This window comes from Mirounga angustirostris, unplaced genomic scaffold, assembly GCF_029215605.1.
Source record: "Mirounga angustirostris isolate CCGP_5_RB_7025 unplaced genomic scaffold, mMirAng1.0.hap1 SCAF_4, whole genome shotgun sequence".
NCBI classification, from domain to species: Eukaryota; Metazoa; Chordata; class Mammalia; order Carnivora; family Phocidae; genus Mirounga; species Mirounga angustirostris.
The window spans coordinates 77,764,955-77,792,159 of record NW_026991712.1 but is presented as its reverse complement, the minus strand read 5'-3'; the positions used below and the strand labels follow the sequence as shown (position 1 = coordinate 77,792,159).

The following is a 27,205-nucleotide window of genomic DNA, read 5'->3' as shown; positions in this document are numbered from 1 at the left end:
TGGAAGGTTAAAGACAAGTCAATGGAGGCGGGAAGCAAACAGATGGCAGACAGATGTCACAGAGTTGGAGAACAGAATGAATGCCGACTCTCTTTCTTTCCTTCCTAGCAACCAGTGGCAAGCAGCCAACTGCTGCTTGCTGCTCCTTTCTCTGCAAAGGTGAGGACAAAGCTCACCCAGCTTTGGAGTAAAGAAGACTGGTGATTCAAAGGAGAACACACCATTCGAGGGCATGAACAAAGCAATCTTTCTTCCTCATGCCCTCAAAGACCTTGTCATGGGGGTCCTGCATGAAGGCTGCTTTCAGTGTGGAGAAAACGACACGGAAGAAATTTTCTCAGTGATGGCAAATAGATATGATGAGACATAAATACAGAATCATGAAAGAAAGACAAGAAGAGGCTAATGAAGGGGTTCAGAACAAGTCTCCCCAAAATGTCCTACTTTAACAAGTGGACCATTTTGAGCTGAGGCAATCAAGGCCCAGCAGACAAAAGAAAAACTTTTACCTCCCTTTAAACTACCTAAAAGAATTTAGGTAAGGAGCCTGGCCCAGAAAGAGAGCTACTACCAAGATACTTTTTTTTTTTTTATCTGAATGACCTATCTATATAGCAGGACAAACATCTAATTACCAAACATTTGCTCTTATCGTCCTGTGAATCACCTCCTCCCCTGTGACATCCCAGGCCCCTATCCTACTTCTTAGCTCCTGATGGCATGTAAGCCTCAACTGCCCACCCAGCTTATCCTTCGGTCTCCCTGTCTTTGTGGGGCTCCCATACATATACAATCAAATTTTTCTCCTGCTAATCTGTCTTATGTTAATTTGATTATCAGACCAGCCAAAGAACCTAGAATAGTAGAAGGAAAAATTTTTCCTCCAACATTAAAGTAAGGTCCACTACTCATTGTGCCAATCTTATTTATTTTTTTACTAGTAATAACATATACATGCAATTTCCTATTTCTCTACTACATACAGGCACTGGGCTCTATTTCTTCACCAAAACTCTATGAAGAAGCACTAACTTCATTTTACTAATGAGAAGACCAAAGTTCGGAGAGACCAGGAGACAAGCTCAGAGCTCCTGAGTAGCTGAGCCACAACTCAAATCCAGTTTGGCAAGCCATAAAATCCTCCTGAAAGCAGAACAATTTGCAAAGAGGCCCCTGGCCCATAATTCGAAGGCAGACTTTGTGTCCCCCTGCCTGAAAAGATTCAGATCTCTCTCCCTCTCTCTCAAACTCTCATTTCCTCTTTTTCCTCCCTTTTAGTACTCTTGGTTCCAAAAGAAGAATGGAATGGTGGAAATAAAGCAGCTGATGTCATGTACTGACTGCAGCCTCAGGCAAATTATTTAACCTGTGATCTTCAGGTTCCTTGCCTATAAAATGGGAAAAATAATAACCACATCATAGATTTGTAAACAGCGAATAGTGCACGGCACATAAAGCTTCTAATGTACACATGTCCAATAAGTAATTCACTTTCTTTCGTATCTAGGAGGAAAAAGACACATTTGAAACATTCATTCATAAACCCAAAAGACCAGAAAGGGAAAAAAAAAGTGTCAGTTCTGAAATCTAGTCATCACCTAGTGACTTCCTTAAGACAGAACTACAGAATGAAAATGTAAATCCTAAAGTTAGAGGTGTTAGGGAAAAAAGCCAAGAACAGTGTATACAGAAGCAAAAGGGAAAATACAGCCATTCATATGTAAGTTGATTGAAAGAGGTTAATGTAAAAAACAAAACAAAAAACCCAAAAAACAATGCAGTGCCTTCTATCATGCTCTGGGCCACAAACTCAGCCAAGAGGCCTAAATTAGGACCAGCTGCCCTCCGTACTCTAACATGGGCTCAGGCAGCAGTCAGGTACTGAACCTCTTTGGTAGCTTACTAGCTAACTTCCACATGTGCTAATTTTCTCTAATGGAGCATTTGTTATATAAATTAGCAAAAATTAGCTGTCTTGTACAGTTTTCTTTGGTTCGACACATGTTTTCTGTCCAAACTGTAAACTCAATAATAATAAAGATAAAATAAAATGAAGATAAAATAATATACTTAAAATATTCATCACACTTGTAAAGGCGTTAGCAAGCATTTAATAAATGACGATTAAACATAAAACACTATAAGAGTAATTTCTAGCTTTCTACTCCAGGACATCCTTTCAAATTTTAACATACCTAACAGCTACAGATCAGTGAAAGTTTATTTTTCCTTCATAGTCCCTTGAACTCTAGAATCTTCATCTGATCAGACAGCTGATAAACCACTGTCTCAAGATAAAGATTATCTGCTCCCCAACCCTTCAATTCACTACTACAAACTGTTTCAAATGACAAAAGAAAGTTCTGTTGGAAGCAAGTAGGTTCTGTGTTTTAATATTTGGCAAGTTTTAAGATGCCTATATTCATAGATGTAGACTTTTCAGTCATATTCTCAATTCTATTCCAGTCTTACTTCCTATGCCTTTTCCTTCTCTCTACCTCCGCCCTCATTCTTTTAATTTTCCTATTCTCCTTGCCTGGGGTAGTGAAGATCAGCATAAACTCAAACAAGATGGAGAAACAGCAGGAGATAGCTTTATGGGAGTTCAAGGTACAGGATATAAAGGGATGGAGGAATATAAAACATTTTTAAAGGACAAGATGAGGCAACTTAAGCTGAAATTTCATCATTTTGAAAGTTACAGGATTTCATGTATCTCCAATGTCTCCTCCACTCCTTTTACTTAAACATCTGAATATATGACCTCTTCAAACCTGTATCACTACACAAGCCTGTGTCCGTATTGCTAAACACAATCATACCCATATACTACAAATGCCCTCGATATGCAAAGTTCCACATATCTTTGAGCTAACAAAATCATCAGAGAATAACTGCCTCAGATTTTAAGATTATTGCTTAACATCTTCAATTTTTCAAGAAATATAAGAAGTGCTCTAGTAACCATCCTTAACACTTAAAAATATTCCTTATAGAAGCTACAGCCTAGAAAACCTTTCAAACGTAAGAATTGTTTACCTCCTGTAACTCAGGAAAAGCCTGAAGCAGAAAACTGAAATGACAACTGAGCTTTCTGGTTTTAATCCATTACATGACAATGTTCTTAGGAAGTAATGAGATCAATAAGGAAGCATGAGAGAAGAACATAGACATTTTTGGCTCCTCTTGGGTGAGGCTTTTAAAGTTGGCCTTATTCTATTTGAAAAATTTCGAGTTCAAAAAGAACAATATTCAAATAAAAAATAAAACAACAGTCCAAAGCAAAATTTCACAGTGTGGGAGTTCAGATGGTCTGTATCTGTTCCCTTCCACTAGTATATCACAAACCAGTATACGAGCTCACACCAAAGATATTCTTTCTGCGTATTATCGTACCGTGGAATGCAAAGACTGGCCTTGTCACATGATGATTTTGAGCAAATTGTTATCTTTTCTGGCTTTGGTTTTTTCACCTGGAAGATACTGTCACTAAATCAAATTTTCTCAATGGCACCTGTAAAAACTTTAAAAATGTCTAAGTGTATTTGCTATACAAAGATAATGTAAACAGGTTAACTATAAAGTTTTTTTGGCCTTATAAAATGGCATCTTTCCAAAGTCAAAGATGATCAATTTATCTATGGACAGGCAGTGAAAGCTATATAGAATAAAATACCTAGTTATATATCATTCTTAATTTTTCAGTGTTTCAATAGCAACCCATATAATTTCATTAACTACCCCAAGGTATTTACACAGGACACGTGGTATTATTACCTGCACCATGCAAATGAAAACCAACTGAGAAAGAACAAATTGGATATTTTGGTCTTATTCATATATCTAATGGCATGCACTACCACTAATATTCACATTATCAGAAATAAGAAAACACAGCAACTAGAAATGTAGGTCTAAGACCTTCTGACAAATACACACACACCACATTTGATACTAATACCTTCATCTCATTTATTGGGACAAATAATTCTATCCCTATTTTTACTCATGACCCAGAGAAAGTTTAAGTTCTTTAAAATAAACGTAATCAGGGATGCCTGGGTGGCTCAGTCAGTTAAGCCTTCAGCTCAGGTCATGATCCCAGGGTCCTGGGATTGAGCCCCATGTCAGGCTCCCTGCTCAGTCTGCTTCTCCCTCCGCCCCTTCCCACTGCTCATGCTCTCTCTCTCTCAAATAAATAAATAAATAAATAAAATCTTTAAAATAAAACTGTAATCATAAGATCATCACCATAATTCTATAGGCTCTAAAGTAATTGCTAGGAAGCACACCTCAACTTCAAATGATTACTCTCTCATCAATAGTTCTTTGTATCAATAAAACTCATTTGGAGAACACCATGTAAACTAAACAACCAAAATGCTGCGAAAGCTTGTTAAACTATAGCCCAGTACCTCCCTCCAGGCTTCATTTAACAAGCTCTTCACCACTGGTCCAGCAAGTTGAGTAAGTCCCAGGGACATTGAGGATAGAAAATAAAAAAATGGCTTCAGTTTAGTTCAGTTCAGTAGACAGTCTTTGTTCATGGAAATTAGTCTCTTAAATGGTTTGTGCATTAAAAAAAAAAAAAAGTCTAAAAATTACTTTCAATTTGACTACAATAAATTCATAGAACTGAAGGTTTTTAATAATGTAAGGAATTATTTCATATTAATTTGATGGTCAAACTATGTCCTCATAACTGAGTATAATTGTTTATTAACAGTACACGTTTAAATACTAAATGCTCTGTCAACAAAAAGTTACCCAAAGCAATTAGACTGCCTGACATTTGGATATTTTGTTTTGCACAAAAAGACTTCTATTTGTTGATTTCCTCATTCAAATAACAAAAACTGATCATCTACTTTTGCCTCAGCAACTATGATAAGCATGGAGGATTCAGAGACCATACTCTAGAAGCTAAACTCAAATTAAAGAGCTTTCTTAGGAGCTAAGAACAGCAGAAGAGCTCACTTCATTTCACAGATAAAGAATTGAGCCCCAACAGCTGCCTTGTCCAAGATCACACAAGTTAGAAAGAAACCCAAGTTTGGGCACCTGGGTGGCTCAGTTGGTTAAGCGACTGCCTTCGGCTCAGGTCATGATCCTGGAGTCCCAGGATCGAGTCCCACATCAGGCTCCCTGCTCAGCAGGGAGTCTGCTTCTCCCTCTGACCCTCCTCCCTCTCATGCTCTCTGTCTCTCATTCTCTCTCTCGCAAATAAATAAAATCTTAAAAAAAAAAAAAAGAAAGAAACCCAAGTTCTATAAGTCATTTTATAATAATCTAGATAAGAAAAAATCTGTTCAAACATTAGAACATATAAGGCCAAAAAGACCTAATTTACTCTTTTTAGATTTCTTGAAATTGAACAGAATGCTTCTTTTAAAAAGAATTTTTTATTAATTTCAATAATTACTGATAGTAAGCAAAATTACTAAAACCTGACTTTATGACAGCTTGCTGGGAGATCGTAAGGAAAAAAAATGCCCAATTTAAACTATTACAGAAAACATAGTAATAAAAGTCAGAAAGCTAAAATCATTTTTTCATACTTGAAGCTATTCATATTCTTCACAGCAAAGTTTATGAATTATTATCAATCTCTGGACAATAATTATTTAACAATGTATTAATATATCTAGACTGAATCCCCACAAGTTATAGTGGTGAGTAACAACATTAAGCAATGTAAAATTCTGGTCTGAATTCAACAGGATTTATATCAACAGTAATATAACAATTTTACTTTACTCATTTGCTAACCTTAGAAAGATTATTTATAGATTGAATATTAGTATGTCAAATTATGATTTCATATCAAGTTATAGATTCATTATTGAGTTATATTCTAATAGAATGTTTTTCAACCTAAGTAAAAATTATATTTAAAAGAGCACATAATATAGTGTGGGTTCTAGATTGGAACCCTAATTCTGTAAATTCTAGCTATGTTAATATTAATAACAATAATTACCTCACAGGATTCATATGAGAAGTATCCAGGGTAATGTATGTAAATTGCCTATAGTCCCTGGTCACATACCAACTACTCAATACGTGTTACCTGTTTCTATTAACACAGTCCTATTTCATCCTCTCACAAAAGAACATGTTCCCATTTCAAGAAGCATTTGTTCAATGCATAAAAATCTGTATCTAGTAATAATATATAATATATATAAAATACTTTGGATTTTAGGTGCCACTTTTCATTGAGATCTCAACAGCTCTATGGTGTTTCTGAGGGAAACCAAGGCACGGAAAGATGGGGAAAGACCCTGGGGACATATCTTGTGATGTTGGATGGAATGAGAGGAATCAGCATGAACTCATTATTTGACTTGGAAAACTGCATGAATACACACACACACACACACACACACAGACGCACACAGAAAAAATACAAAGCTATAGAAAACACATACACATACATACTTTTCCTTGTTTATGAATGCCTCAAAGATAGACAACGTTTCAAAAAAAAAACCCAAACTCTTCTTGAAAAGGTGTACAGGAAAACATGTTTTGCATTTTTATTTACTACATTTTCCTATCTATTAATAGTAATCTCCCCATTCCCCATTCTGAAGACACTCAGGTGCTCACCCTTCCATCAGTAGCACGACTCTGGCATCTCTGCTGCAGTCTTCTCTGCTCCCAGCTCTCACAAGCATCCTGGGCATCTTCAACAACTATTCAAGCCCCAAAGCTAACAACCATCACAACACCTTAAACTCCAAGGACCTACTCACCCACTGTCCAACGTCTGTATCCTTATTTTATTCCACAATCACATCTTACATCTAGTTTGCCCATTCTTTTTCTACCACTACATTTAACCTTCAGTGTCACTAGTGCTACAGCAAAGATTTTCCATAAAAGACCAAACAGTAAATACATCAGAATTTGCAGCCCTTGGTTTCTGTTAACAACTACTGAATTCTGTGCCTGTAAGAGCAAAATCAGCCACAAACAACATGTAAATGAAAGTACGGCTGTGTTCCAAATGTTTCATTTATTCATGAACACTGAAACTTCTATTATATTTAATTTTCACACACTACTTTTCTAATTTTTTTTCTAACCATTTAAAAATGTAAACACCATTCTTAGTTTGCAGACTATTCAAAAACAGGCAGTGGGCCAGGTTTGGCTCATGGGCCATAATTTGCTGACACCTATGAGGATCACTTCTGCAAATATTATCAGTATAAAGAGTTACACAAAGGTTGGTAAAATGCCCAAGAGATCTTAAAAATGTGTTCAGAAAGTCAACCTGAAAGCAACCTAGGCATGTATACCACATTTTCTAAATCATTCCTGTGAGCTACAGACCTAACCAGCATAGGTTACAAGAGCTTTTCTGGTACCTTAATTCTTTATAGTCGAAGCACTGTGAATAAATAAAATGAGTACAATTAAGTGAGTCAAAAACAAATGATAGATTTCCCAGGCTATCCAAAGTAGAGTGTTCCTATGAAAACTTTCCTAAGCCAAACTGGCCTAAAGCAAAAGGTATTCCCTCTGCTTTCTGATGCCACTTGGCTTTAAGAAAGACCTACATTAGTATGGTAATGGCTCTTTTCCTAAAAGTGAAAATCCTCTACAGATTTCTTTCAGTTAAGGAAAACAGGTACTAATGCAGGTCTTTCACAAAAGCCAAGTGGCACAACGAGACCTTTTAGAAAGTGGAGGATACCTATATATTGCTGACATTTGAAATCTCATTCCAGAACTTTAAATTTTAAAAGTTTGTAATCCATGAGACCAAAGGCATAATCCATATAAGCCCCCCAAAATACACCACTTTGATATTTGTGAAAAATAATAAAAAGTAAAGAAGAAAAACTCTAAAATTATCCAGTATTGTTTTCTGTGCATATAAGCCCCCCAAAATACACCACTTTGATATTTGTGAAAAAGTCAAGAAAAATAATAAACTGTAAAGAAGAAAACCTCTAAAATTATCCAGTTCACCCTGTCACGCAAGGGGGAAAACTACTTGTTCAAGGTCATACTAACAAGACTCAATGCTCCAGAGTCTTGGTTGAGTTTCTTTCCAATACATCATAAAATAAAAGCTCAAATAGTGACACTTTTCTGAGATAACATGTGCTTGTCTATTTTTAAAACAACAAAACCTTCATATAGTTAAAAGAAGACCAGGAAGAAGTGAAGAGTCCTTACTAAAAGTGTAGACAGAGCTAATTTTTGAGTCAGTGTAGTAAAAAGAAAGAAGGAGTGCTCAAATACCTGGTCCAGGGACTAGGACTCCATTTTGATATTTAAATGTGAGAGAATACAGAAGGCCAGCAAGAAATAGTCAAGATCAGCTAATTGGGAACAAAATATAAAAATAGCAACTGGCCTTTAAGTCAAAAGGAGTCTACCATCATTTTAGCTGGGAGAAAGGTTTAGAATAGCCAAGGGAGCAAAAACAATGGAGACAGGTTTTAAGAGCAGCAGCAGTTCATTGCCCTGATTCTGCCAGAAATTAAGTACAAATCAAAAATATTCTACTTCCAGAGAGTAAATGTGGTTACCAGGGGATGGGGAGTGGAGGGAATAAGACTGATGGTGTTTTAAGAGTACAAGCTTGCAACAAGCAGTAAATCATAGAGATCTAATGCACAATATAATAAATAGACAATATTGTACTATAATTATGTAATATAATATTGCTACAAAGGCATTATAAGATATGAACGTATCAAAGTTAACACATCGTACACATTAAACTTCTACTGTGTCATATGTCAAATTTAGTCAATTAAAAATAGAAAAAAAATTCTACGTCCTGTATCAATTCCTACTGATGGGTAATATTCAGCCACAGCATGAGCAGATGGTACCAGAGAGACATTGCATGAGAAAAGGGCTTTGCTTCTGGGTCTGCTGCACTGCTTGGCAGGCTCCCGCAGTCCTTAAGGGTTCTCCACCAACAGACTCCTACAGTGCATAACAGCCAGCAGCCTCCCCCAGCGCCCTCCCTTGGATGGTTTGCAGAAGACAGTCTTTGGTCAAACACCTCTCTGTGAACATCTTTCCCTGGTACCAGAAAGCAGATTTCTGGCAATTCCATTAAGGAGGCACCATAGCAACTTCCTTGCCATCCAGTGAGCCAAACATCCTCTCCACAAGGTCCAGATCTCAACCCTGGGTGGGGCTCTTCCTTAGGTGCTTAATCTTGGTCCTTAGGGGTAGAGGCTAATCCTTATTATCGCTTTCCATATTCTTTATTTTTTTTTAAGATTTTATTTTGAAAGAGGGAGAGTGGGGGGGTGGCGAGGAGAGAGATTATCTCAAGGATACTCCACGCTGAGTGCAGAGCCAACTCAGAGCTCGATCTCACAATCCTGACATCATGAACTGAGCTGAAATCAAGACTGCTTAACAGACTGAGCCACCCAGGCACCCTATTTCCATATTCTTTAGAACTCTCTTTACTTACTACCCAATCCTGTTATTGTAACATTTCTTTACATAAAAACTTTCCCTGTTCATATTACCCTGTGTGGTTTCTCCTTCCTGTTTGAACTAGACTGATACAGTGCTGAAAACCATTAAGATGACACTCAGGTCAGTGATGGAATGAAGAACAAGAAGACATGTAATAAAATGAACTGTGAATACAATAGATCCTGATATGCTGCCAGCCAAAACATCCACAATCCCTTGGATTTGACTTAAACTGCTATGTCCTGAAAACACTCGTTTTTTTGTTTTTTGGGTTTTTTTAAAGATATTATTTATTTATTTGACAGAGAGAGACACAGCGAGAGAGGGAACACAAGCAGGGGGAGTGGGAGAGGGAGAAGCAGACTTCCCGCGGAGCAGGTAGCCCAATGCGGGGCTCGATCCCAGAACCCTGAGATCATTACCTAAGCCGAAGGCAGACGCCTAACGACTGAGCCACCCAGGCGCCCCTTGTTTTTTTGGGGGGGTTTTTTTTTTTTTTTTAACTTCTAAGTATTTGAGTGTGTTTTATCTTAGTTTCATGGCAAAATGTTGTCACCGGCTTTTCTGTGCTATGAGAGCTGTCCATCCTCACAGAGGAACGTTAGCTAGCCAAGTGACTAAGAGTACTGAGAGCAGCAGCTGCCCATTCTGCCATCTTAAATTCCTGCTCAGGAAATCCATCACTGTCAAACTTAGACAGGAGGATGGCTTAGTGGCCTCATCTACTGGGAGTCAGCTTAAACATGAGCTTGTTAAGTGAAGCACATGATCTTTCTGGTGCCTCTGTTTCCCCTCTATAAACTTCAATGATTATTAGCACACCTGGACAAGGACAAAATAAAACCACTGAAAAACTCATTAAATTTCATGTATGCATGGTAGGCAAACTAAAAATAGAAACCCACAAAGGAATAAAGGAGCAGGTTAACAGCAAAGCCAAATTCTTGACACAAAAGCCAGGAATAAGCAATGGTAAAGGTTACTTTTTCTTGTTAGTGGCATTTCAAAATCAAAGAAAAGAGCATCAAAAAATATGTCTTGGAAAAAAGCAGTCCCAGAGTTGGAGAAACATAGAAGGAAAACTAATGATATAAGTAGGCACTAAAAAATTCAACAAATTTATTGTATCACTCATTTAGCAGAAAACAATTTTGGAAGAAATCAGTAATAATTGACACTAAGTAAGCCACGCCTACTTGGCTTGGACTACAAATGCAATACACTGGAGCCCAAAGAAGAGAGGTAATTGCCAGAAAGACAGCCTTATGTTTCCTTTTTTTTCTTTTTTTTTAAGATTTTATTTGACACAGAGAGGGGCGCCTGGGTGGCTCAGTCGTTAAGCGTCTGCCTTCGGCTCAGGTCATGATCCCAGGGTCCTGGGATCGAGCCCCACATCGGGCTCCCTGCTCAGTGGAGAGCCTGCTTCTCCCTCTCCCACTACCCCCTGCTTGTGTTCCCTCTCTCGCTGTGTCTCTGTCAAATAAATAAATAAAACCTTAAAAAAAAAAAAAAAGATTTTATTTGACACACAGAGAGAGCGAACATGTGCACAAGCAGGGGGAGCGGGAGAGAAGCAGCTCCTCGCTGAGCAGGGAATCCATTTCGGGGCTCAATCCCAGCACCCAAACTGAAGGCAGATGCTTAACCAACTGAGCCACCCAGGTGCCCCAACAGCCTTATGTTGCTATAGGGTATTTGTTTTATTTTAAAGTGTGATGGGTTGGAAGGTATATGTATTTTGGAGGAACAAAAATATTTTCAAAAACAGTAACTTTAGTAACTTCTCTTATCCCACTACCTTACTATAATTTCTCCAAATATGTTTTACAGCTGCTGAGCCTAGGGCAGAAATTCATTCATGTGTATTTACAGGGAATACACAGTGAATGCACTTTCCTACTAAGAACAAAGCATATGTACACCTTCTTCAAGTACAAGATTCTTGCCTCCCAACTAGAAAAACTCGTAGCAAACTGACAAGGATCCCAGCTTCTTATCTGCCAGAAAAGCAATGTCATGGCTGTTAATTCTGTCCCTGCCTTTCTCCAACATAATTGCCTCAGGGATTTTAGGGCAGGTATGTATTTCTCCTTTCCCCTGCTCTGCTGATTCAAAATCATCCTTCTCTTTAGCACAGATTTCCCAGTGCATTTAATAAGTTTCTAGATTAATTTCACAGGGGAAGGGGTTCCTGCCATCACTTCAAATTATGTCCAAACCCAAAACCTTCTATATAGCCCACCTCTCAAACCAGCTACTATATTCAATTACTCATATTCCTCTTTAGTGCCCTGCTTGTGCACATGTTCCTCTTTACTACTCATGATCCTTTCCTCCTTCTTGAAAAACCACAACGTCAGGCTGAGTCCTCCCCACTCTGTCTCTTTCTTCCACTTTTAAGGAACCCTCTGATTACACTAGGCCTATCAGGAAAATCCAGAATAGTCTTCCTAACTTAAAGTCAGGGGATCAGCAACCTTAATTTCCCTTTGCCCTATTAGGTAACATATTCACAGATTCCAGGGATTAAAACACGAACATCTCTGCAGGGGAAGGGGCATTACTTGTCTACTACACTACCCAAATTTTAGTTGCCCTCTATCTCCAGCAGAGTAGGGAATCAAACAAATCCAACTTAAACGTGTAATGTGCAACCCAAGTCCATCCTCGCCAGTCCTGTTTCTCCCCCAAGATACAGGAAAGGAAAGAAGAGATCACAAGGATAATCAGTGCAGAGAGATATGCTCTCATCCCTTGACGGAACTTGGAATTCATTTTCTTTTATATATAACGTGTGGTCACATTCTTAAGACAGCACGAAGTCCTCTAACTAATCAATAATAACGACACCATAGACTGTAAAAAAAACCTTACAAAGACCCTGCAATTCAATTCGAAATACCAACTGGAAACACTGTAACAAATAAAACCACTATTATTAAACCATGTAATTATTTCTCTCTTAGAAAATATATGCCCAGTCTTAATAACCCTTGAATATAGTATTACAAAAAACATGCAGTATTTCTAACATTTTACACCACTGGAAAATTGTGCCTAAATTAAACCTGAAGCTTAAAAACTGCTTAGGGCTCAGTAGTGCTTAAGTCTTGACCTTACTTTTAGAAATGTGGGAAGTAGGGGTGCCTGAGTGGCTCAGTCATTAAGCGTCTGCCTTTGGCTCAGGTCATGATCCCAAGATCCTGGGATCAAGCCCCACATCGGGCTCCCTGCTCGGCGGGAAGCCTGCTTCTCCCTCTCCCACTCCCCCTGCTTGTGTTCTCTCTCTCACTGTGTCTCTCTCTGTCAAATAAATAAAATCTTAAAAAAAAAAATTATAGAAATGTGGAAATTATGCGGATTCATTGTGTGCTTACAAAAATTCAGTTCAGCATGAGTAAGACCCTGTACATGATAGCCAAGATTTGCAGCAGATTCAAAACTGTCAAACTTTAATGTAGTATGATTCTAGATTGGCCTCAAGAGGGAGCAGCATTCTTTTAAAAATAGATTGCCCTGCAGGTCAGTGTTTTCAGTGCATCACTAAAAATGAATGGAAAGACACACTAGTCAAAAAAATTAAGACATTTAGGAAAAGGACTTGATTTTAATAATGCTCTACACAACAAAGAGTACTAACAGATATACAGGGAAGCAAGACACAGAAGTCTCTCAGAATTAACTACAGGATATACCATCCCTGGGTGGTAACATTCCTGACAATCCTTTGCGTTTTTATCCATATTTTCTAGTTTTTCTATAGTGAATTCCTACTGTTATTGTATGAAGGAAAAAAAGCAAAAACAAATAATCTTTTACTTATCATTTCTACAGTGACTAGTAACATGCAAGTTAAGTAACCAAAAGTGAATCATAGGTGTACAGAATCACAGGTACAAATGAACCACTGTTCAAAAAAATCTAAACTATACAAAGTACCACCTAAAGTATATACAGTACCATCATAAAAGGAAATGACATATCAAACATCTAAAAACTAATTTTTTCATGCTGATCAGAAAAATACTCAAATCGCATATTTAGGACAGAATGACTGAAAAATGACAAAGAAAACACTTGACTATTCAGTAAGCCATATGGTACTACTTAAGAAAAAAAAAAAAGGCACAGGTTGCACAACCTTAAATGACTTGTCAGGAGTAACCTGATAGAGCAGCTACAAAACCTCAAAAGCTACTACACTTTACACAACAATACTCTGTATTTATAGCACCCTTGGTCTGAGAGAATCAAAGGGTATTCGCTATTTACCTTGTATCCTCTCATCACATTATTCACTTGTTATTCCATTCAATTCTGACTTCCATCATTCTTACTCAACAGGATTCCCAATGACATTCTTAAAAGGCATGAATGTTATTTCTGTTTATATGTAAAAGTCTGAAAGGATTCACACTATACTATTAAAAAACTATTACCCAAGCAAACCCTGAGGAACAGATGTGGATAGGGAGACTTGCTGAAGAAGGAAATTTTCTTTTAATTTCATGCATTTTAGTAATTCAAATCTTATCTTTGAACATACAATAATACAATAAAAAAATCAATGACCACATAAAATATATTGCATTGGAGGCCATGATATTTCCTTCTAGATGATAGAGGAAATTTAGTTCATTCCCTGAACAGATTTATTAAATATATTGTTAGAGGCCAAAGTCCCAGGGACCAGTCTTCAGATATCAAGGATTACTTCTCAGCACCAAACTTCTAAACACGTCCAAGGCTGACCTTTGTCCAGATCAGCCAACTGGTCACGGGAGCTACCCATCAGCACTGCCATCACTGATCTGCCAATTCAACAGTCAAGGATGAATTTTAGCAAGCATTTTTGCATGATTCTCCATTTCTGCCTTCTCTCCATTCACTTAGCTATTAATCATCCAGGCCAGAAAAGATATCCATTTTATTATCCACCATGAAACATCCATTTCAGCTTTCAAGCTTTATTTTCCCCTATAGGGAAAGAGCTGCTACTTTTTATTTCTCTTCCTTCAAAGTGTTGCTTCAATGGATAGAACAGTAAAAAACTGAAAACCATCTAAATGCCCACCAATAGAAAATACGGTTAAATTAGTATATATACAATCTATGTATGTAAGTTATATACAGCAAATACTTTGAGGCTGCAAAAAAATTTTTTTGAAGAGTGAAGTTTTTCATCTAACATGGAATATTAGTGATAAATCAAGTGAAAAAATGCAAGGGAAAAACTGTGTGCAATGTACCTCATCTTTACGTAAGCAGAAAGAAAAAGTATTTATTCATATTTACTTGCATACAATAAACTAATAATTTCTTTTATATCATTCCAGAGATGAATGGATACCTCCCAGTGGGGAAAGTAGGTGGCTGAGGAAGAGACATTTCCAGTTTATAAAACTTTTTGTATGTTTAAAATTTGAACCATGTGACTATATTACCTAATTTTAAAATCAATAAATTATTTTAAACTTGCTTAAAACTTTTATCTTCAGAGTATTTGTGACTGCTGTTAATACATCAAAGTTGAGAGCAGGTAAACTGACAAATTACCTTGAGAATCAACCTCAGTCCTTTATAATCAAGCATTTTAGCATTCCAAAAGAAACCCCAAATGTCTGCCCCAATACCATCAACAAGATATCCTACCTTATTAATTTCTAACAGCATTATTTTTATTTAATAAAGCAATAATTACTTATTAAGCTGCTAAACTGTAACACAATATAGGATGCAAAGACAGACATAAGAGAAATATAAAACTGTAAACTCTGCATGGTAACCATTAACCTTGATGGCTTCAACTGTCTGAAATTTCACATGAACTCTTTGGGAAGCAAAGAGTTATGTGTAATTTGTGTGAGGGCATTTCCGCTAATCACATAGTTGGATATTCTTGATATCACCAAAAGGCAGAAAATAACACTGCAGTATAGGGAAAGTTTTATTCTTTCATATCCATATAAGCATAGAAGAAACCGAGGCCAAAGAATTATGATAACATTGCAGTTCATTTGAAAATGTAGAATCAATAACACAGACACGTGCATATAGAAAAACAAAACAGCATTTCTTAAAATAAACAACTTATCATAATTACCTAGTAATCAACCTGAAAATAAAGAACTCATTTGATAGCCTACAACAAGACAACCTGGTTTTGTTACATACACACACAATTAAAAACTTCAGTGAACTACCGTATGTCTCACCTAGCAACTAAAATCAAATACTACTTAGATGCCATTAAAGGAGCACTTGACTAGTGATCATTTTCATATTCATTCACATATTATTTCCTGAGCATCCATTGGGAGATACAACAGTAAGACATGGTTTCTGCTTTCAGGCATTTTATAATTCAATTACTGTTAGAGCACTCAAAAACAAATTCAGAATAGAAAGTTATCATCAAGAGGTTAAGCAACTGCACAAATAAGAGTAGCTCTTACCACTATGAAAATGGAAAAGAAGGGGCTCTAGGGAAATACTGTGTATAAGCTAGCCTTTTATTTAAAGGACTTCAGAAGGCAGAGATAGGAAAGGGAGAAAATTCCAAGTGGAGATGCATAAGAAACCAAGAGTTTACATTCCTTCTGTTCCAGAAAGAATGTAAACACAAGTTTGAATAAAACAAGAATTAAATTTGAGAAAGAGCACTGAGGCTAAATAATGGAGTTCTGAAAGGCAACACTGACGAAAAGGACTTCATTCTAGAGTTGATCAGGAGCCACTCAGTGGAGGCATGGTGGTCAAGAACACAGACTTGGAAGACGTGTTTGGGATTCCAATTCCAGCTCTTCTACCTACTAGAAACCTTCTGGGCTCATGAAGTCTCAGTTTTTTCATCTGTAGAGTGGGAAAATAGTGTCTACAATATAAAACTATTTTGAGGACCAAATGAGAACAAAGCATTCAGCACAAAGGCTGACAAAAGAAACATTCAATAAACGGTTTTTTGTTCTGTTTGCTTCTGTCAGGCAGGGAAAATATGATCAAGACTATCTTTAGGACAATTAATTTGATAGCAGTATGCATGATGAATGGCAAAACCCAGAGATTAGGAATGTCTTATTAATGGCAGTTGAGGCAAAGGGATTAAAAGTATTTTGTTGCTGGGAAAATGAAAAAGCAGCAGGAGAACCTGATTCCTGAACCATAATGCAATAAAATGACAAAGAATTTCTGAGAAGGGGGAGAGTGACGAATCAAAGGTGACCTTTGATTTTAAGCCTAGATGACTAAGAGAATGTTAAGATCATTAATATAAACAGGAAAATGAGGGAAGAATTAAATTGCGGAGGAAACAGTTTAATTCAAGATTACAAAATGACAGTTACTTACAGAGTTTATCAAGGAGAACAACAGAAGGCAAGTCTGAAGGCCAGGAAAGACAATAAGGCTGGTGATGCAGAACTGGAGCTTCAGCAGGGGAGGGAATGAACAGTGGAAACTATGGGTGTGCATAGGACTAGAAAGGAGAAAATAAAACTCTAAAAAGAAGTGTAAACTCAATCTAAAGTAACAGTTGTATATAAGCGAGATGAGAAAATGAACAAAGCCACAACAAGGTAGAAGTCTGAGGTGCTGGCTTGTGCAAGTTAGAGAAGACAAGGCCTTGCTAGAACTTTATATTCCATGGCTCTTCAGATGCTCATAATAACTTAGATTATAAACAGACTTATGATGATGTGATTATTATAGGTTTTTAAGAGCCTGCAAGTTACTGAAAAGTGTTAATTATTCCGACTCAACCCCAAGCAGGACACAACTAACACAATTATAATTAGATATTTTTCCAGTGTCTCAAAGTTCAAAGTGTGTAAGTCCTCATCTTCCTTGACATCCATCCACACATTTGACTCTGATTATCTACTATTTGAGGAAACCCCCTCTCCCTCTACTTAAGACAGCCAATTCTCAGGTTTTCTCCCTTCTATTTTGGCTTTCCTTTCATCTTAACTAGTTTCTTCCTAGAAACAGAACCATCAGGGAACAACAGTCCTCTCTGCAATTCCACAGTAGTTGTTTTAAACAGCTAGTTTTTAAAACCTAACTAGATTTTAAACTCTGGATCCTACCTAATGCTTCTTTTGTTATCATTAATAGGACCTACATAGTTTCTTGATTTTTGGCTACATATGAATATAGGTCCCCAAAAGAGACTTTCAGGCAAAACTGCAAAATAAACTTTCTATTTCTATCCATCAGCAATAAGATCTCTTATTAATTTTTGAAAATACACACACACAGTGTTGGATTCCCCACCCTTCAACAGCTGAAAAGTCAATAGATCTTAACATACTCTAAAGACTTCTTTCTGGTGCGGAAACATTTTTGTATCCCACAAATATAAAACCCACCCACATTCAATGTTAAGTTGTCCAAGAGATCATCGAGAGCAGATACGCCATTTAGATATGAATCCAATTACTATCCTTAACAATTGCCAAGAAATAAAAGCTCAAATATTTTCCTATATGTAGATATCTTCTCAAATACATATTACAACTGATCATACTTACTAACTTCAGCATTTGCCCTATTTCTTTAAAATACACAACTGTCACATATGCTGGGAACCCAAAACAGATTAATATACCATATTAGGAACTATACTTTATTAAATTGTCATGATGTATTTTTAAGAGACTACAAAATACTAAAAATGAAATAAACACACTTTAATCTTTTTAGGGCCCTCTTTTTATTCTTTTTATTACATTAGTTTCCTAGAGTGCAACTGGGTTCATAAAAATGTTAAATGAAATGAGATTATCCATCCAAGTTTGTAAGGAATAAAAGTGCCTGTAAGAGCTACAGTTTACTGTAATATCCAAATTTACCATGGCATCAAATAGAGTGACTAACACAATCCCCCTTCTTCTTGGTTAATGGCACCAGCTCAAGGAGTATTTTAATAATACAGCACAGAAACCTCATCTAAAACAATACCACAGTTTCATACTATTTATCCTTTAGACTATTTTTCAGCGCATGATTATATTCAAGTCTCTATTTTGTAAGGAACATCTCCAAGCCAAAAAAGAGGGAAAAAACCCTAAGATCAACAATTTTATAAGGTAGTTTTCATTAATGAAAGGCAGCATGGCAGAGCAGAAAACCCAGGTTCTTAGCTTAAGCCTGAGTCTAATGCAGTCACCACCACTAAAAAGGTGATTAGATCTTGAGCAGTTGAATTAATCTTTCAGAGCCTCTGTTTATTAATCTTTAGAATGGGGAGAATGCCACCTATGTTGTTAGAGATAAATAAGAAAAAGCATATTATTAGCAGCAACTATAACTAAAATGCCATAGATACTGTGGTTACTTTTAAACATGGCTCCCCAAATAATTACACAACTGGACCTAAGATTTCAGACTATATATATATATATATATATATATATGTATATATATACATATGCTTAGAACCAGACCTCTTTGTGATTATCTTACTCAGTTCTACATTTTCCCTGGAAGCTAGCAAGAAGATGAACACATAGTACATTTTTAATAAATATATGACACTGATCAGATCAACAAAGCCTCCAGCTATTCTGCACACAAACATACAAAATGTAATAGGGATTTCCTAGCTTTCTGTCTTACTTAATAGTAAGCAGTGTAATATCACCCTTTTACTTACAGCTTACTCCCTATGGTCCACTATCAAAATATTTAGTTCCTAGCTGTTTTGAGGTTTGGTTTAGGCCACTGGCTACCTTTTACCTTATCTTCCGACATGAGCAGGTTCATGTTTAAGGAACTGAATTTGTTTTCAACTGACCATACAGAACTTAAATTTAACTTGAAAAATGCACTTACCAAAAAACAAAAAATAAACTATTTTAGTAAGCTGCTTTATGAAGTCATCCAAGCCTCCTGTAAGCTACCATAAGCTCTGTGTAAACATATTACTTAACTTGCCTAATACCTAAGTATCCCCATCTGGCCTTAGACAACCTGAAAGTTTTGCCAAATTATGTTTCAAAATAATAGCTTGTAGCCCTTTTTAAAAGCTATTTAATAAAAGATTATAGAAAAACTAGAGACAATGTTCAGCAATAAAAAAAAACACAGTTTATGTAGCTTTTAAAAAGAATGAGGTATGTAATAAAATGGATGAATATCTGTGAGTATCCTTGGCCAATAAAAAGTATATACTATATATGATCCCAATTTTGTTTTTAACACATACTTACACGAATAGAAAAATCGTGAATGGCTAAATACCACACTTGTAGACTAGTTACCCTGGGTAGTAAGAGAGGAAAAATGGAGGGCGGGGGGTAAGGAGCAGACGTCTTCATTGTTTAGCTGCTTAATTTTTTTCTTAAAGAGCACGTAGTACTTTTGTAATTAAAAAAAAAACTGGGAGAAAATACCCATTGGTAGAACTATACTTTCTCCTCCGTATCCAAATTCTTCTACTGTGTAATTTTTAAAAACATAGTTTCCCAGTTTTAAAAAAGAAGACACACAAAAACACAGTACTGGAAGTTAAAAAAGAAAAATCTTGGACTTGCAAAATTACTCCCGCTGGTTCTACTCGTGGGTCCTCTCTACTTGAAATGCCCTAAGGACGGGTACCACACTTAAACAGTAGTAAACGCTCAAACAAAAAAAAAAAACAGTAAGAAAATGTTAGCGCCTGCTCTAGCCTCGTAAATCCCTTCCCAGCCTCAACCCCCAAGGCTTCCCCGAGCCTACGTAGGCTGGATTCTCTTCCTTCAAAATCAAAACAACAACAGAAAGTCACGGGGTGGAACTGAAAAGGCCCTAAGGGGCCCGTGGGTGTCTTCGGACCGCAGCGTCGGGGAGTCCTGGACCCCAACCCAAGTCAGAGACCAAGGACCGTCCGCCCCGACCTCCCATACCTTCGCCCCTCCAGAGTCCCTCGACCACCCTCCACTCCCAGCCCCTTAGCCCTTCGGACCCCGGCCCCCAACCTCACGGCCCTCTTCAAAATCCCCAGCCTCTCTCCACTCCCCAGCTCCCGACCTCCCCGAACCCCCCAGCCTGACCCCAGCACGCGAGACACGCCAACCCGCACGACCCCGAGTCCACAGGCAGCGGCGTTACCTGCGGCGAGGCTGTCCGTCCGGCCCGCCGCAGCGACGCGCACGGTCAGGCACTAGGACTTGGCGGGCTGCACGGCAGCCCTCCGCCCCCACCGCCAGAACAACACAGCCGCCAGCACCGCCGCCGCCGCCGCCGCCGCTGCCTGGAGGAGGGCGGGGCCCGGACCCGCGGCTGGGGAAGCCCGACAGTCGCGGCCTCGGGAGTCGTCGGGAACCTGGGCATGCGCAGAAGACAGCAGGCGCAAGGACCGCTCTGGGAGGACGCCGGAGTCAACAAGACTTGGGGGACGCCCCCATCCGGCTCCGCCCCACACAGGGATCGCTCCGCCCGCACACCCAAACAACGCGAGGTCTTGAGGATACCTGGGGACGGACCCTGTTGGGAGAGATCCCGCGAGAACAGGGCCTCAACCTCCCCGCCCCCTTCCCCGCTTTAGGACGCTGAGGGACAGAATAGCTGCTGAGAGGCGGTCACCGGTGGCGGAGATGGATTTGAGGGTGGAGGTCTCACCCCGAGGAGGCCGTTCTGTTCCGCGGTGATTTGGAACAGGCCGTCTAGGTGTCGGAGCATCTTCGAGGGTGCTTCCCCGCGGGGTAACTATACAGAGACTTTTGTGGAAAGTGCTCACCAATTTATCTGAAGAGCCAACAACCGTTTTTCACAAGATTGTGCCACTGTAAAGTGTCCGCTTAGCATCTAGAAGTTTCCCCATCTCCCGGTGTTAACGCTTCCGCCGTCTGAGCCCTCGCATTTCCCTGCGTTCTCGCCCTGGCTCGGGAGTTGATCCTGTTACCGTAACTAACATGCGTTCAATACTCAACAAATTGAGTACCTAGAACCGGTGAAGATGTGTGCCAAGCAAGTTTCTCGCGGCTTGCCTAAGCATCCCATAGCCCATTACCAGAGAGAAAGGGTTTTGAGAGGGGGATTAGCAAATTGAGGAAGGGAAAGGAGACCAGGGTCTGAAGAGCTGAGAAAATGTTGCCCCACGAACCTAGGCAGTAAACAAGATAGTCACACTTTTCAGTGGGGTTTTAGCATGCCTAAAATGCAGTATGTCTTCTCGTAAGTACGGTAATTTTTGTGCCAGTGTTCTACTTTCTTACTCAAATCTTTCAGAGTGTGTGCCACTCCAGCCCACTAGTAGGTTTGCTTTGTTTGAATTCTATTCGGTTTTGATTTTCAGACGTGTTAGTGGTTGTAGGCTACCTACCTTTAAAGGTAACCTATGGTAAATTAGACTTAAAACATCTTTGATGCCCAGGTTACTATTTCCCACCATAGCTGATTGTGTGCAAAAGTGGTTAGATAATATATTCATAAAAGAAGAACATGCAGTCAAGGTCAAAGCTGAAATCGCGAAGTAGGAACTTTGCAAACGAGGAAAGTTGCTGCTAAGGTGGTCTGCCAGCAATCCAACAACTTTGTGTGATTTTAATGAACTTTTTTTTATTTAATAAGAATGCAAATACAGTGTACATTTTGCTCCTAACTGCAAAATCTCTATTCACTTGCCTTCTGGATTAGAGCCCTTGGTCACAGATTTTTTGGCCCTTGGCCTGGTTCCAGGGCACTTCTCTAACTGCGGTGGGATCATATAACGGTTTTACAGGATTAGCTTTCTGCTATTCCAAGCAGAAATTTTAGCACATGAAAATATCTTACCATAAGCAAATTAAGTAGGAATGATTAAGTTAGGAAAATAGTTAAAATCTTTAAACAACTGCTACTGCCTTTCCCCTGCTTTTTCCTCCACATGGGTATTTGTTTTCTCCATTCTGCTGTAGGAATTTTTCGGGAGTTGCAGACCTTTTTTCTCTAATTCACTCTATTAAAGTTGACCACAGGTTATTTTTAATAAGACTACTAGTAAGTACTTTGTTAATAAACAGGACTAAGTGCTATTCTTGTGGGTGAGTAGTTGAACAGCAAATAAGCCATCAATACATCTTTTTGTGGTGCACACGTCTCATGGTGCCCCCCCCCCCATCTCCACCATTCAGATCATTTCTGATTATGCCTCTGTTTAGCACGTTTCATATATAATTTACTTCTGGTGAATGTGTGTCTTCCTACTAATTTATAATCCACAGAGTCTGGGCATATGCCCACTGTGTTCACTATTGCTTTCCAGTGACTAGTACAAAATCTGCTTCAATGTTGGTACTCTGCATTTGTTAAATGGGTAATTTAAATTTTAAATTATTCCATCATGTAGAATTATTTAGAGATTTATTTAGCCTGGGATTAATTTAGATAACCCAAAGACAATTTATTCTGGAGGTCTTGGTCTACTGTTGCAGCAAGTCTGGTCTTGCAACAGAAAAGTAACACTTGCTATAACTTAATTCTCCAAACCAGGTTGTTCCAATTTTAACTTGAAGCAGAAAATACCCAAAGTGAATACTTGTGAATACAGAGTACTGGGTAGGCAGGAACCTTATATTGTCAGAAATGTTCTGTTACTTGAATGCATAAGACATTCAACAAATGTTTATTAAATTAAATCTAACTCAGCATACAAACTACTGTCACCATCCTAGGAGTTCACATTTCCCACAGGCATGGCAGAGTTTCAGAATTTGAGGTCTCCCTTGTTGCCCAGATTAATAAATCATCTAGTTATTTGCAAATACCTGTGTTGCATAATAGGCCTTGGTTTTGGTTTATAGTGCCAAGTCTGTCCTGTGAGGCCTGAAAAAATTTGCTTATATCTTTCATTTGACCTGCAGTGTCTGGGGAAAACCCAGAACTAAATCCTACTAAATATGGAACTGTTTTGTTCTACAATTTTATTTCCTTGTACTATTTTCAGTATAGTTACAAATGCATCACCTCCTGCCCCCCCCCCCAAAAAAAACAATAAAAACAAATATTTGCTCTCTAAAGAGGTTTAGTTTCATGGTGCTTCTTTTTCTCTGTTTGAAAAACAAAACATATTAACACTTCCTTACTGATTTTAAGAAACATAAATGTAGTTTGTTGGGAAGAGGATAATGTTTTCTAAAGTAGAACTGGAATTTGAAAATGAAGGAGGAAGCTTAAGACCCTACATTCCAGAGAAGTAATATCTATGTAGTTTACAAACTGAGGAAATACAAAGCAGTCTTTGAGCTGACAGATGGAATCTCCTAATGTCCAACCTTTGTCTATAGCCATTAGCACTTTTTTTTAATTATAAGATCTCTCCCTGGAATTGTATTCCACTTTTATGGAATTCCACTTATGATTACTTCACATATTAAGCAACATTATAGTCAAAATTGAGGATAAGAGCTCTATGACAGCATTAAAGTAGCTAGTCTCTAGAGAAAAATGAAAAAGACTTTGTTTAAACCAGTGGCTCTCAAAATGTGGTCTGTGATCAGAGGCATAAAATCATAAGGGAACTTACTAGAGGTACAAATTCATGGTGTCCTACCCCAATTTAACAAATCCTCCAGGCGATTTTGATAAATGCTAAAATTTGAGAACCATTGGTTCTAACCGCAAAATGTACATTCTCAGTACATTATTTTTTTCTAAAATACATATAGTTCTTAGATACGAAATTGGGTAAAAAATAGGCTGCTTTTGGTGAAAATACTCCATTCCTGGTATTCCCAATGTCTGTATTATCCCCTTCTAAGGCAATTTAACTCATTGCTCATGGACCCACCCCCAAATTTTTTTCCTTTATGAGACTTTCTCAATCCTTCAAGCCACAATAGAATGTTTTGTTGCTGTCAGTGTTCACATGTAAAGATGGTATTTGTGATTCTGAATGTGACTGAAAAGACAACCCAGGCAATCCTTTCTATACTGGAAAGTTGCCCAGAATTGTGCACCCCTGCTGCTTTAGTGGGCCTTAATGTTTGGTAACTGTTTATTTTCTTTTCTTTCCCCTCAGGAACTACCTAGCCAGAATGCCAAGTGGATCAGTAGACTCCAATATTTTCCCAGCCTTTCCAAGCTATTTTATATTTTCTGAAATTTCCAAATGTGTTTTAAAAAGCTGTAATAAAGCTTATATAAAGTTATAATGAGAATCTTAAAAAAAAAAAAAAAACTGGAACATTAAAGAATATAACTCCTATGAGACCAAACAAAAAATGTAAATATACATGCCTTGTCATGTCCAACCACCTCCCTCCACCAAAAGTATTCAAAGCAAAATACTGAAAAGCAGAAAAGTTGCTCAAATTCACTAAATTCACTAAACATTAAAATACTAAAAATAAAACTGTACTTTCCCAAAGTCATTTGATCCTGTTCTTCAAGTGGATACTTGAGGAATTCCTGCCCTATTTAATATCAAAAATGAAACCTCATGGGCGCCTGGGTGGCTTAGTCGTTAAGCGTCTGCCTCTGGCTCAGGTCATGATCCCAGGGTCCTGGGATCAAGCCCCGCATCGGGCTCCCTGCTCCACGGGAAGCCTGTTTCTCCCTCTCCCACACTCCCCTGCTTGTGTTCCCTCTCTCGCTGTGTGTCTCTCTGTCAAATAAATAAATAAAATCTTTAAAAAAAAAAATGAAACCTCTTTGTTCAGACTATATCCAATAGAAAGCTTTGCAGAAGCTTTCTAATTTGATATAGTCCCACTAGTTTATTTTTCCTTTTGTTGTTTGTGCTTTTGATCTCAGATTCAAATATCACTGCTAAGACCTCTGTCAAGAAGGTTACCACCTATATTTCTTTCTAGAGGTTTTATGGTGTCATGTCTTATGTTCAAGTCTAATTCATTTGAGTTCATTTTTGTGTATGATGGGAGATAATGGTTCAATTTCATCTAATGTATGTGGCTGCCCATTTTGCCAACACCATTTATTGAAGATATTGTCCTTTCCCCATTGTATATTCTTTCTTTTTTTATCATAAATTAATTGACCATGTATGGGTAAGGTTTTTTCTGGGCTCTCTATTCTGTTCTGTTGATCTATGTATCAGTTGTTATGCTAATACCATACTTTTTTAATTACTATAGCTTTGTAATATAGTTTGAAGTCTGGGAGTGTGAGGCCTCCAGTTTGTTCTTTATCAAATTTGCCTTAGCTATTTGGGATCTTTTATGGTTCTACACAAATTTTAGGATTGTTTGTTCTATTTCTATGAAAAATGCTATTGGAATTTTGATAGGGATTGCATTGAATTCATATATTGCTTTGGGTAGTACGGGCATTTTAACAATATTCTTTGAATCCATGAGCATGGAATATCTTTCCATTTATTTGTATCTTTTCAATTTATTTCATTAATGTCACATAGTTTTCAATATACAGATCTTTTGCCTCCTTGGTTAAATTTATTCCTAGGTATTTTATTCTTCTTGATGCAATTGTAAATGGATTTTTTCTTAATTTCCCTTTTCAATAGTTCAATATCAGAATAGTTCATTAACAGAATTTGGTGTTTAACACTCTGTATTTTGCAACTTGACTGAATTAATTTATTCTAATTTATTCTAATTTATTCTAATATTTTTTGATGGAGTCCTTAGCATTTTCTGTAAATAATATGTCATTTGCAAATAGTGACAGCATTTCTTCTTCTTTGCCATTTTGAAAGCCTTTTATTTCTTTTTCTTGGCTAATAGCTCTGACTAGGACGTCCAGTACTGTGCTGAATAAAGCAGCAAGAGTAAGCATCCTGTTTTGTTCCTGAACTTAGAGGAAAAGCTCTCAACTTTTCATTATTGAGTATGGTATTACTTGTGGGCTTGTCATAAATGGTGTTTATTATGTTCAGGTACATTCCCTTATACCTGCTTTGTTGAGAGTCTTTATCATAAATGGACATTGAATTTTGTCAAATGCTTTTTCTGCATCTATTCAGATCATATGATTTTTTTTATCCTTCATTTTGTTAATGTGGTATATCACATTGACTGATTTGTGGATGTTTATCCATCCTTGCATCCCTGGAATACATCTACTTGATCATGGTGTATGATTCTTTTAACATATCGTTGGATTCAATTTGCTAATATTTTGTAGAAGATTTTATATCTGTGTTCATCAAGAATATTGGCCTGTAATTTTCTTTTGTTATGGTATCCTTGTTTGGTTTTGGTATCAGGGTAATGCTGGCCTTGTAAAATGAGTTTGGAAGAGTTCCCTCCTCAACTATTTTCTGGAAGAGTTTGAGGATTGGTATTCTTTTTTGAAGGTTTGGTAGAATTCACCAATAAAGCTTTTGTTTGTTGGGAGGTTTTTGATTACTGATACAATCTCCTTACTAGTAATTGATCTGTTCAAATTTTCTATTTCATCATGATCAATCTTGCTAGGTATATTTTTCTGGAAATGTATCCATTTCTTCTAGGTTGTTAAGTTTGTGAGCATACATACATTTATTGTAGTCTGTTATGATACTTTGCATAACTGTGCTATCAGTTGTAACATCTTCTCTTTCATTTCTGATTTTATTTTATTTGAGTCCTTTCTCTTTTTTCCTTGGTGAGCTTAGCTAAAGGTTTGTCAATTTTGTTTATCTTTACAAAGAACCAGCTCTTAGTTTCATTGATCTTTTCTATTATTTGTTTAGTCTTTATTCATTTATTTTTTCTCTTTGTTACTTCCTTACTTCTTATTAATTTGGGGCTTCTTTTGTTCTTTGTTGTTGTTGTTGTTCCTTCTGGATAATTAGAGCACTTAAGTTGTTTATTTAAGACTT

General features: G+C 37.5%; 1 protein-coding gene and 1 long non-coding RNA gene across 5 annotated transcripts in view; one reads left to right on the top strand and one right to left on the bottom strand.

The window, feature by feature from the left end:
• PCMTD1 (protein-L-isoaspartate (D-aspartate) O-methyltransferase domain containing 1) overlaps positions 1-20,736 on the bottom strand; it is a 70,284-nt gene extending 49,548 nt beyond the window's left edge. For all 4 annotated transcript variants that reach the window (XR_006794357.3, XM_045896566.3, XM_045896568.3 and 1 more), the window contains exon 1: positions 20,554-20,736. The gene's annotated coding sequence lies outside the window, so the exon portion shown is untranslated. The remainder of the gene's footprint in view (positions 1-20,553) is intronic.
• A 72-nt stretch (positions 20,737-20,808) lies between these two features.
• LOC135364116 (uncharacterized) lies at positions 20,809-26,613 on the top strand. The gene is made up of 2 exons (XR_010410710.1): positions 20,809-21,146; positions 24,443-26,613. It is a non-coding gene; the product is annotated as an uncharacterized LOC135364116 (long non-coding RNA).
• Positions 26,614-27,205: the final 592 nt, after the last annotated feature.